Here is a 12,292-nt window from a genome sequence, read left to right as displayed (position 1 = left end):
GAAGTCCTAGTCCCGCGCGTCCCAATATTCTGGGGCGCGGGCCTCGTAGATGGCCATCAGATCGACCTCCTGCTCGAGTTCGCTGGAGGAGGAGGACTGGAGGGACAGGCCAGAGGAAGCAGTGGAAGAGGAAGAATCCATGGGGGCTAATGGGGGTTTTTTGGTTTGCCGATGGCTACTGTGGAGCAAGGGGATGAAGAAAGGAATTATGGGGAGTGGCCAAATGAAAAGGGGCAAAGCGATTTAATGCCCGAGCAGTTTCCGAGGACGTGGTGCCAGAACCGTCAAATCGGGCAGAGAAGGCGAGGAGGCAAGACGTCATCATGAAGTATACTGCGACAGTTCTGCTCTGCCATGACATGGCCCGACGGAAAAAGCGTAATGATTTTGGAAATGTCATTTCCAAAACCAGGGGGGCATGTGTTATCACCAGAATTTGACCAGGTCAGAGGTGGGCCGCGATCAAGATGTACGTGAAGATTGTACATGGAAGAAATACGTGAATCGGCCTTTTATACCAAGTTGGGCTAAACTGCCCATGTATCTGTAACATATTAGATCGCATCTTAGTTTAGAAGTTAGAGTTTTACCTGTGCACGGTTTGGTGCACGCCCACATTAGAAAGTCCCCTGGACTATAAATATGTATCTAGGGTTTATGGAATAGACAACAACCAACGTTCACCACAAACCAATCTCGGCGCATCGCCAACCCCTTCGTCTCAAGGGTTTCTCCGGTAAGCACCATGCTGCCTAGATCGCATCTCGCGATCTAGGCGAGCACGAGCCTGCCCACGTTGTTCATGCGTTGCTCGTATCGAAGCCCTTTTGATGGCGAGCAACGTAGTTATCATAGATGTGTTAGGGTTAGCATTGTTCTTAGTATCATATGCTTGTCGTAGTGCAAACCTTGCGCATCTAGCCGTCCTTGTACCTCATCATGGGTGCGGGGGCGGCACCCCGCTTGATCATTATTTAGTAGATCTGATCCGTTACGATTGCTCCTTGATTCATCAAGGATTAGTTTAATATCCGCAATAGTTAGGCCTTACAAAGGGTTGGAGGATCCAGCGGCATGTAGGGTGTAGTTTGTTGCCCCTAGACGGGATGTTCCGAGGATCAACCTAGTGTTGGTTTTTAGGCCTTGTCTAGGGCTGGCTTACGATCACCGTGCGTGAGCGCGAGGCCCAATCGTGAGTAGGATGATCCGATTATGCGGTGAAAACCCCAAATCGTCGTGGATCTCATATGCTTTATCTTGATCAAGCGGGACCACCATATATTCGGCCACCTTGGACGAATCATGGGTGGATCGGCTCCATGAGCCGATTCACGAGATAACCCGAGAGCCGATCGAGGCTCGTATTTAACGTGTACGTGTGTGCCTGCAGGGAAACTAAGCGAGGCATCATCCACACCTTCTCGACCGAGGTATAGGTCGGTGTGGCACGCCCTGCAATTTGCATCGGCGCGCGACCAGGGAGGCTTTGCGGGCCGTCGCTGCGAGGGATCGGGGCCAGCGCAGCCCTAGTTGTTCCCGGCTCTACGGTGTTGACCGATCCATCGCCCGCCGGTGGGTTTCGACGTCAACGGACATAGAATCAATGTTTTATCCCTAGTGGCAACAACACATCACAACCTTAGAACTTTCTCGTCACCGTCCCGGGTGTCAATGAAGGCATGAACCCACTATCGAGCATAAATACTCCCTCTTGGAGTTAAGAGTAAAAACTTGGCCGAGCCTCTACTAATAACGGAGAGCATGCAAGATCATAAACAACACATAAACAATAGATTGATAATCACCATAACATAGTATTCTCTATCCATCGGATCCCGACAAACACAACATATAGTATTACGGATAGATGATCTTGATCATGTTAGGCAGCTCACAAGATCCAACAATGAAGCACAATTAGGAGAAGACGACCATCTAGCTACTGCTATGGACCCATAGTCCAGGGGTGAACTACTCACTCATCACTTCGGAGGCGACCATGGCGGTGTAGAGTCCTCCGGGAGATGAATCCCCTCTCCGGCAGGGTGCCGGAGGCGATCTCCCGAATCCCCCGAGATGGGATTCGCGGCGGCGGCGTCTCCGGAAGGTTTTCCGTATCGTGGCTCTCGGCATCGGGGTTTTCGCGATGGAGGCTTTAAGTAGGCGAAAGGGTAGGTCAGGGGGGCTGACGAGGGGCCCACACCATAGGGCGGCGCGGGCCCCCCTCTGGCCGCGCGGCCCTATGGTGGCGGCGCCTCGTCGCCCCACTTCGTTATCTCTTCGGTCTTCTGGAAGCTCCGTGCAAAAATAGGACCCTGGGCGGTGATTTCGTCCAATTCCGAGAATATTTCGTTCCTAGGATTTCTGAAACCAAAAACAGCAGAAAACAACAACTGGTTCTTCGGCATCTTGTTAATAGGTTAGTTCCAGAAAATGCGTAAATACGACATATAATGTGCATAAAACATGTAGGTATCATCAATAAAGTAGCATGGAACATAAGAAATTATCGATACGTTGGAGACGTATCAAACGACCTCTTGCACTGTATAGTTTTCCGGAACGAGGCCATATTGGGCACGTGCGTGGGACCTGGGATGAGAAGAAAGGCGCCGGGCGCGGATTTCCAATCTCTCACCCGGGCGACCCGATTTTCATTTTCGAGGTGCCGAAACGGTTTTTTTTTGTGAAGCAGCTATAAGGGGTGCATTTTAGTATTGCGCCAAACCTTCACACAGTGATAGGAGACCGCCTACGCACCACCTATGATATGCCATATGCGCGCGTTCGCTTTCTGGGAATCTCTACGGCTTCTGCGGTGTCCCGCCTAATTTGGTGGAAACTGGCCGGATTTAAACTAAGCGTTCACTTTACATCGCTCAAGAAATTCGGAGAAAAATATTTTTAGTTCTAGGATGCACCATATTATGTGCTGCTTTTTGTGCGTTCGCGAACTGGTGCACTTGTACTTCAAATTTGATCCATTTGTGGAGGTTAGAGCATCTCCAGTCGCGTCCCCCAAACCGTCCCCCAAAGGGATTTGGGGCGCGCCGGACAAAAAAACGTTCCCAGCCGCGCGCCCCAAAGGCCTTTTTTGTCCGGCGCGGCCCGATACGGTGTCCGGCGTCCCGAGCCCGTCCCCGTCCCACAGGGGACGCACCGGGCACGCCGGACACAACGAAATGAGAGGCGAGGAGGCGCGGGCCCGACCCGTCAGCAGCTCAGACGCTCAACCGCCACATACGTTGCGACGGTGCAGTTGCCAGGAAGCGGAACCGTCGCATTGGCAACCGCGTCGACGACGCGCCAACGCCGCCGGAATGGAGCGCCGACTCCTCGGAAGAGCAACCGCTGCTCTCTTCGACTTCTGCGCCGCCGTTCATCCGCGCTCAATAAAAGACCCGTACGAACGCCGCCATTCATCCAAGATCCCGTACGAACGCCGCCATTCATCCAAGCTCCGGCCGACGATGAGCTACATCTCCCGGCTCCCGTCCGACACCTCCGGCGAGGAAAACCTGCTGGCTGGCGCCATTGGTGGGACAAAGCCAAGACGCCGAGCAGCGGCGACGATTCCCCGCCGCCAGACAGCGAGGAGGAATGGCTGGGCTGGGAGGAGGAGGAAGAAGAGAGCGAGGCCGCGGCGGCGGCGGTGGCCCGTGCGAAGGCGAAGGCGGCCAAGGCGAAGGCGGCCAAGGACAAGGCCGCCAAGGCGAAGGCCGCCAAGGCCAAGGCCAAGGCCAACGCCAAGGCGCAGCCGAGGAGCACCGGCGACGACGACGCTTCGGGCGCCGACACCGCCTCGTCGGAAGAGGTGACGAGCAGGAAGCGCCACCGCGATGACGACGACGAGGCGGGGCCATCAGCGAAGAAGAAGAAGTAGATAGTTTATATGTATTTAGTTATATTTTTCCGAAGTTTTATATATAATTTGTTTATGTTCAACCGATTTGAATATTAGTAAATAGTTTTTTTCTAGCCAAAAAAAATTATTTTAAATGTTTGGGGGCGGTGTTTGGGGGACGCGGCTGGGGAGCGACGTCCCCCAAACGCGGCACGAACAAAACACGTCCCCCAAACGCTCAATCCGGGACGGTTTGGGGGACGGTTTGGGGGACGCGGCTGGAGATGCTCTTAGAAGATGAAAAATGCATCTAGCCAATCAGAAGAAGAAAGGAAACAACCACAAAAGGGATCAGCCCCAGCCCCAGACCTTGATCTCAGCTGCCCAAATCACCAAGATCCAACGCACCGACAGCGAACCGAAATTTTCCCCGCGCGGGATTTTCACCTTGGCGCCTAAAGATAATGGAAGCGTGACCAAGACTAGGGGTGGGCATTCGGTCATGACCGAATATTCGGTTTTTGTATTTCAGTTTATTTCAAATTCGGTCAGAAAAAAAAGAAGACCGAAATATACTTGTTACTTTTACTACCCGACAAATTCGGGTATCCAATAATTCGGGTTCGGGTTCGGTCATGACCGAACAGTGTGTCCGACGTTGTCAACGCAAAACTTAGTCATTATTTAGTAAAAGGTTGGCAACATTTTAGATGTATTTTGGATGTTTTTTCATTGCATATATTATTATCAATTGGCACGAATAAATGTTCAACAATCTAAACAAAAATGTAACACCGCTAGAGAAGTTTATGAGGATTCAACAATATCACATCTCACGCATATCACCAAATCTAAAGATTGGGACAGTCTTATGTAAAATGCGGTGAGTTCGGTCTATTCGGTTACTTAGAATAAAATGACCGAATTGACCAAACTTAATTCGGTCTATAAAATTTTCTACCCAATATTTTATCGGTCATTTCAGTCTCGGTCTTTTCAGGTTCGGTCTCGGTCTTTTCGGTTTCGGTCTTCGGTCATCTGTTTTTTTGCCCACCGTGAACCAAGACCGAACAAAGCCAAAGCCGTCCAGACCAATCCCTAGCGACCTACCTCCCTTCATCTCTCCCTCCCGTCCATGCCCTCTTCCGCCGCCCCCCTCACCGGCCAACTCCGGCGTCCCCCTGCACCTCAAACCACTGCCCCCGAACCCCCTCCTCCTCCTCTCCCTACTCCACCGCGTGGAACCACCAAATTCCACCCCCAGTAGGAACCCTAGCCCCGGATCCAGGCTGTACAGAGAGGAGTAGGAGGCCAAGCTCGGGTATTTTCCGTTCATGGCGACGACGGCGCCTCGGAGACGAGGGACTGGGCGGAGCTGCCGCGGGACGTGTTGGCGACCGTCTACGAAAAGTTGGGCCTGGCGGGCAACCCTGGTCTCCGCGCCGGGGACCACGGCCTCCTCCTCTCCCTCGCCAAGCAGTAAGATCTCGAGCGCCTCATGGCTAGATCTTCATCGATGTGGTTAGATTCATGGCATGTATCTTGGTTCGGTCCAAAAGCTCCTGTTCGTATGTCACATCTGGAGACTATATCAGTACATGGTCGTTCATTTTTCCTCCTACGTTCTTGTTTGGAGTGCTGAAATCCATAACAAATATTAGCATGTTAGCTAGTAGCTGTGATGTTAATCAATATGCGCATCCCCTAACCGCTCAACTTGAGTTTAATTAATTAGATGAAGCCCAGCAAGTACCCATTACTAATTCAACATCTTTGTTTTTCCAACTTGATGCGTACTGGACCAGTACACTCTATCTAGACTCTAGTGTAAATTTCATTAATAAACATCACTATTAAACTTACAAATATGTGCTGAAACTAGCTGCAAGCATGTGCTTTCTTGCATATATTCTGTCAGCAAATTTGAAGATAGCAGCGAGTGCTATTGCTTAATGTTCCTTTTCAAAATTAATGTGCTATTGCATTCTCTGTTTTGTTTGAAGCTACCGTGCTTAATATGTATATATAAAACTACTGTGCTGCCGTGCTTAATCTCCCTATCTAGTTATGAGCATCCAGAATGCTGTTCTGCATCATGCCAGCTCCGACTTTTACTTAATCTGGTGTACACTTACTGCAATTTAGAGAGCTAAATGTAATACGAGCTACATAAAACTGTGGAATTGCCAAGATATGCCTGGGCCATTGTTGCATGCTTTTCTTGTCCTTGAATGCACTATATCATTTATGTCCTTAGCTTGGACTGTAAAGCATTCCTTGAATTTATTGTGTCAGATCCTGAAGTAGTCTCTTGTTCCTGGTTCATAGACATTACCTTGGCATCCACATGGAGGCTGGAGCGGTGGCAGCGCTGGACCTTTGCTGTGTAATCGGATGCAAAACCTCATCGCTGCATCCCCTTAACTAATCTGTTGATAAGTCTTGTGTCACCGAATTAAAAGGTAAACATGTTTTCTTGATGCATGTATCATTGCTGCATATGGATATGTTAAACAATTACTGCTTGTGTACAGATCATCATAGCTTGTGCATCTCTTGCTCAAATGTTAAACAGTTACTGCTGGCAAGATAGTGGTCCAATATATTTAGTAAATGTATCAGCCAACATAATTGTTACTGGTTCTTTCTGTTGGTGTTTCTTTTGTTTACAAAACAATGAATAAGTTTACCTCTGATGCACGTTCTTATTATACAGCGTCTGCTAAATGTAATACGAGCTAGATAAAATTGTGTGCACGGTGCACTGGATTCCAGTTCCAGTTTACAATTACCAAGCAACATGCTTTTCATTGATGGCAGAAGGAGATGTTACTAAGATGTTTCATCATTGAAGTGTCTAAAACTGAACTTTCTAATTCTGATGCTTTGGTTATCTAGTATATGTGCATTTTCCCTGTATTTACTGGACATTTATTGTCTGATCTGGGTTGTTTGTTTCTTGAAACAAGCAGTTTCATCTCTTTGGATTGGACAGTAATATGGAAAGCGACCTCAACCAGATCAGGCTGAAGAAGCTCCAAGACATCTGAAGCCCTACTTCTTTTGTTCTACCTGTTGCCATTCTGGAATCAAACGTGAGCCATTTTTCTTTAGTCTACTAGCTGGCTCATATATCTTAGGCTGATGGTTTAACATGCTTTCAAATGTTAGTAATTAGTTAATGGCATCCTCTCTGTATAGTGCTTTGTACAGCATTAAGAATGAACGTGTTCCAGTTTGCAGCTTTGGTTGAAAGTTGATGAATCTGGTACATCATGTGATACTGTGATCAATTGCTTAGCTCGGTGTTCATTGTAAATTCATGCGAGTTGTGTGATTATGCGAGATGCAGTATTGCTTTTTAATTTATAAACTCAATTGCTTAACAAAATGTTAGTATTGATTCTACACAATGTAAATACTCCCTGTTGACTGCAGTAGCAATACTGTAATTTGCCTACTACCATTGATTAGCTATAGCAGTAATGCAGTAGCAATACTGTATATACTTATATTGACTGCAGTAGCAGTAGCAATACTGTATATAGTAAGCTCTATGTTAAGCTTAGCACTGTTTTGTGTGTCCGTAGGCGCAAATTGATTTATCACTCCGTATTCTGTTCGAATTCTAACATAAGTTATTTGTTCTCTGCATTTTCTAATTTTAGAGGTACTGATGGTGCGAAGGCCGCGGTGGTGAGGTACTGATGCCGTGAAGCTATCTGGTGCACTTCAGCGGCCAAGTGCTGCTCAGGCTAGTTCTTCCTTTCCTGGGGTCCTGGGGCGATGGCGCATTGCTCCGTCCAAGTCTGGGTGAGTTGCTGGGGCGATGTTGTGCCACTCCAGCCAGTTCTGGTGATCATGGGGGCGAGTTCCTGTGGTGATGGAGTGCTGCTCTGGTCAGTTATGGGGATCGTGGTGCGAGTTCCTTTGATGGTGCTGGGATGGGCCGAGATGGTGCACGGAAATGGCTTTCCCGAGCATGTAGATGTTATTTGTTGGGCAAAAATGACAGTCGGGATGTGTTTATATGTATGTGTTATTGAATCATTGGAATGTTGTAATTACTTATTTAAGGTTGTTATCACAAGAATTTCTGAATTACATGTATTCTCTGTTTTGGAAAGTTGCTGTCAATTGTATGATAATAAACCTGACAAGTGGACAACTAGTCGAGAAATGATTTGCACTATGACAACTGGGACCCATCTGACTGGTGGGGCCAGCACTAAATAAATAGGCCAAAACTAGAAAAAAATGTTTAGTGAAAAGGCTAAGGCCTAGAAAATAAAAGGCCAAAATGTTGGGCTTGGCCCATGTAGTCGTCCAGAATTGTTAAGGAAAAAAACATAAACAGGCCGAATTATTGGGCTCAGCCCATGTAGAGCATAGAAATGGATTGGGCTGATTTCAAATTAAGATGTTTTGGTTTCATCATAATTTGCCACGTAGGACTAGCCACGTAGGATCTGACGTGGCCCAGTTGGATCATCCATGACGTTTTTTAAAACATCATAGAGCCGTTTTCAGAACATCATAGACGTAAAAAAACGCCACTTTTGATTATTACTGACGCTCATCTTTTGACGTTCTAAAAAACATCAAAAAAACGTCATAGACGATCGACTGTGATGTTGAAGCGTCATGTATTGACTGATTTCTTGTAGTGTCTGTTATCACCAGATTTTAGCCAAATCAGGAGATGGGCCGTAATTGAGATGGGCTTGAAGGATGTACACGTGGAGCGTCTCTGAAGCGGCCTTGCGCGAAGAGTTTGGGCTAGATTGCCCGTGTATCTGTAAATTATAGTAGATTGCATCTTAGTTTAGAATTAAAAGATAGAGTTTAACCCATGCACGGTTAGGTGCACGCCCGAATTAGAAAGTCCCTTGGGCTATAAATATGTACCTAGGGTTATTGAGAAAGGAGGACAATCACGTTCACAACAAACACAAACTAGGCGCATCGCCACCTCTTGTTACGAGGGTTTCTTCCGAGTAAGCATCATGCTGCCTAGATCGCATCTTGCGATCTAGGCAGCGTACGTTTATTCGTTTATCTTGTGTTGCTCGTGCTGAAGCGTTGTTGATGGCGAGTAACACTATTTATCATAGATGTTGTGGGGCTTGCATTGATGCTTTTCTTACGCATATTTGCTTAGCTATGCTGTCCCTCGATATCTAGCTGCCCTTATACCTATCTAGGTGTAAGGGCGACACCTTGCTTGTTCGTCGTTTAGTAGATCCAATCCGTTATAGTTGCTCCTTGTTTTCTCAAGGAATAGTTTAATATCCGTATGGTTAGGCCTTGCAAACGGGTTGAACGATCCGGTAGTGCGTAAGGTATAGTTTGCTATCTCCAAGAGGGATTGTTCCGGGAATTAACTTAATGTTGGTTTTTAGGCCTCTTTTAGGGTTAGCTTCCTATCATCTTTCGTGTCTATTAGGCTCAATTACGCGTATGACGTTCCGATCATACGGTGAAAACCCTAAACCGTCGTGGATTGGTTTAACTTTGTGTTGATCAAGCAGGAGCCCCATGTCATCGTAAACCCAACGTGAATCATGGGGCGATCGGCTCTTTGAGCCGATCCACAGGGCAACCTGAGAGCCGATCGGGCTCGTATTTAATGTTTACGTGTCTACCATGCAGGAAACTAATCGAAGCAATCCAACACCTTCCTGACCAGGTATAGGTCAGGTGGCACGCCCTTGCAACCGCCAGGACGTGTGCCGAACATTGCGGGACGACGTCGAGGGACCGGGGCCCACCCGGCGGTCTTGGCAGCCTCCCGGCTCTTCGTGTTGCTTAACCACTGCCCGCCGGTGGGTTTTGGCAGGTAACACATTCTGGCACGCCCGGTGGGACAATCTTCTACAACAACCACGTCAACATCCGAGATGGCGGAAGAACAGATCAAGTACGAAGATCTGCCTCCAGAGCACAAGAAGAAATATGATGATCTCAAGGCCATCTTCGAAGCCGATCTCATCGGCTCTTTCGAGAAGACTCGTTCGCACGGGATTAGGTTCAAAGGGTTCAAACCCGAAGGCGTGCTTGAAGGGATAGATCCGTCTCTCCCTTCAGAGGACCGTACCAGAGCCCTGCGCCAGGAAATCAACTATGCTGTGGCTCATTCTCTACATCGGCATTCTGAGAGCCTGGTGAACACTTTGGAGCGTGTTGCGTTTCGTGTGGTGCAAGAAATCATGAAGAATCAGTATTCTCCGTCAGGACCTGCCCTAGGAACTCATCAGGGAGAAATACCGTTCTACACTAGGCCACCACCGCCATACACGTTGGCAGCTCCACAGCAACAAGGCTCACCGGCGTACGTCGTCTACAAGGTTGGAGGTGATCCTGGCAATTACCAAATTCTTGTATGAGCCGCCCAAGGAGATCCCGCATGGATACGTGTGCACATACGTGCCGGACTGCAACAACTGGACGCAAGCGATCACAGCAGGAGGGATTGCCACACCAGGAGGGATTGCTGGAGCAGGAAGTTCTGGAGCAGATGCGGAGAAACAGGCGTGGCGAGCTAAATATGCCACCGGAACAAGTCATGAAGGCTCAACCTCTGCAGCTCCTACTGTGGATCAGATCAGTGCCATCTTGAGAGACCAGTTCGGTATTCTGCCGAAGAAGAGAGTAATCGGCTATTCCAAGCCGTATCCTAACGAGTATGACCTGATCCCACTACCGCCTAAATATCGGCTCCCTGACTTCACAAAATTCAGTGGATCAGAGGGATCCAGCTCAATCGAGCATGTGAGCCGATATTTGGCACAGTTGGGCATGGTCTCAGCATCAGACCAGCTATGTGTGAGGTTCTTTTCGCAATCTCTCACGGGTCCAGCTTTTGGGTGGTACACCTCGTTGCCACTAGATTCAGTTCGGACGTGGAAGCAGCTGGAAGAGCAGTTCCACATACAATATCATTCAGAAGCTACTGAAGGCGCATTGCCGATCTGACCCAGGTTCGGCAGAGGCGAGGAGAAACAGTGTCTGAATACATTCAGCGTTTCAGGACTGTCAAGCACTAAAGAAAAGTTCTGATAGACAACGTCCCAAAATCGTCCACTAAGGGGTATTTTTCGTCGCCTATGGGCCTAACCCGACGATATGGGTTCTGTTGTCGAAACTGCGTCAGGCAAAGTCCAACGACGATTTTTTCGGTCCGTCGCGCTTGGGCGCCCTTCCGCCACGGAAAATCGGACCGTTGCCCAAGTGTTTCCGGAGCCCGTTGACTCGCCGACGTCATGCAACCGACACGTGCGTGACGCCGTTAACCGGCGATTAACGGCGTTAACCGGCTGAAACCCCGTGGTAGATGGTAGGCCCACACGAGGCTCGCCACGTCTTAAGCGGGTCGGGCCAGATGACATAGTTTGACCGGTCAACTATATAGCTGGGCTGGTCCATTAGTTACGTGGGCCGGGCCTATCCTCTAATGTTGATCGGTCAAAACTTAAATGGGCCGGCCCATTTAACATGTGGGGTCCACCTTACAGCAACTGGGCCGGCCCAAGAAGCAAGTGGGCCGGGCCAAAAACACAGGGGGTCCCACTTTCCTGTTAAAAGGCCGGCCCATTTAGTGTGTGGGGTCCACCATATAGCAAGTGGGCCGGCCCAACAAGCTAGTGGGCCGGGTCCAAAACACAGGTGGGTCCCACTATCCTGTTAAAGGGCCGGCCCATTTAGTATGTGGGGTCCACCATATAGCAAGTGGGCCGGCCCAACAAGATAGTGGGCCGGGCCAAAAACACAGGTGGGTCCCACCTTCCTGTTAAAGGGCCGGCCCATTTAGTATGTGGGGTCCACCATATAGCAAGTGGGCTGGCCCACCAAGATAGTGGGCCGGGCCAAAAACACAGGTGGGTCCCACATTCCTCTTAATGGGCCGGGCCATTTGGTATGTGGGGTCCACCATATAGAAAGTGGGCCGGCCAACAAGATAGTGGTCGGCCAAAACACGAGTGGGTCCCGCCTTCCTATTAAAGGGCCGGCCATTTACCATGTGGGACCACCATATAGCAAGTGGGCCGGCCCAACAAGATAGTGGGCCGGGCCAAAAGCACAGGTGGGCCCCACTTTCCTGTTAAAGGGCCGGCCCAAATAGTATGTGGGGTCCACCATATTGCAAGTGGGCCGGCCCAACAAGATAGTGGGCCGGGCCAAAAACACAGGTGGGTCCCACTTTCCTCTTGAAGGGCCGGCCCGTTTAGTGTGTGGGGTCCACCACAAAAGCAAATGGGCTGGCCCAACTAATTAGTGGGCCGGCCCGATAGTGGGCGGGGTCCACCTTAAAGCAAGTGGGCCGACCCAATTAGAGTGTGGGGTCCACCGTAACTCAAATGGGCTGGCCCAAGAAGTAAGTGGGCCAGCCCGTTTAGTTGTCGTTTATATGCCGCATAATATGCGCTTTAGGATTTTGCGGGCAGGCAC

At 49.1% G+C, this 12,292-nt stretch overlaps 1 long non-coding RNA gene across 2 annotated transcripts; it reads left to right on the top strand.

Moving 5' to 3' along the window:
• The first annotated feature begins 4,956 nt into the window (after positions 1 to 4,956).
• On the top strand, positions 4,957 to 7,948 carry LOC124666903. Of its 2 annotated transcripts, none has more exons than XR_006991082.1 (4): positions 4,957 to 5,323; positions 6,173 to 6,306; positions 6,817 to 6,939; positions 7,513 to 7,948. It is a non-coding gene; the product is annotated as an uncharacterized LOC124666903 (long non-coding RNA). The 2 variants fall into 2 exon arrangements; XR_006991083.1 differs by having other exon boundaries at positions 5,264 to 5,323; positions 6,140 to 6,306.
• The last annotated feature ends 4,344 nt before the right edge of the window (positions 7,949 to 12,292 follow it).

This window comes from Lolium rigidum, chromosome 6 (genome assembly GCF_022539505.1).
Source record: "Lolium rigidum isolate FL_2022 chromosome 6, APGP_CSIRO_Lrig_0.1, whole genome shotgun sequence".
Taxonomy (NCBI): domain Eukaryota; kingdom Viridiplantae; phylum Streptophyta; class Magnoliopsida; order Poales; family Poaceae; genus Lolium; species Lolium rigidum.
Note: the sequence above shows the minus strand (reverse complement) of the source record. Positions and strands in the feature narration are given on the sequence as shown.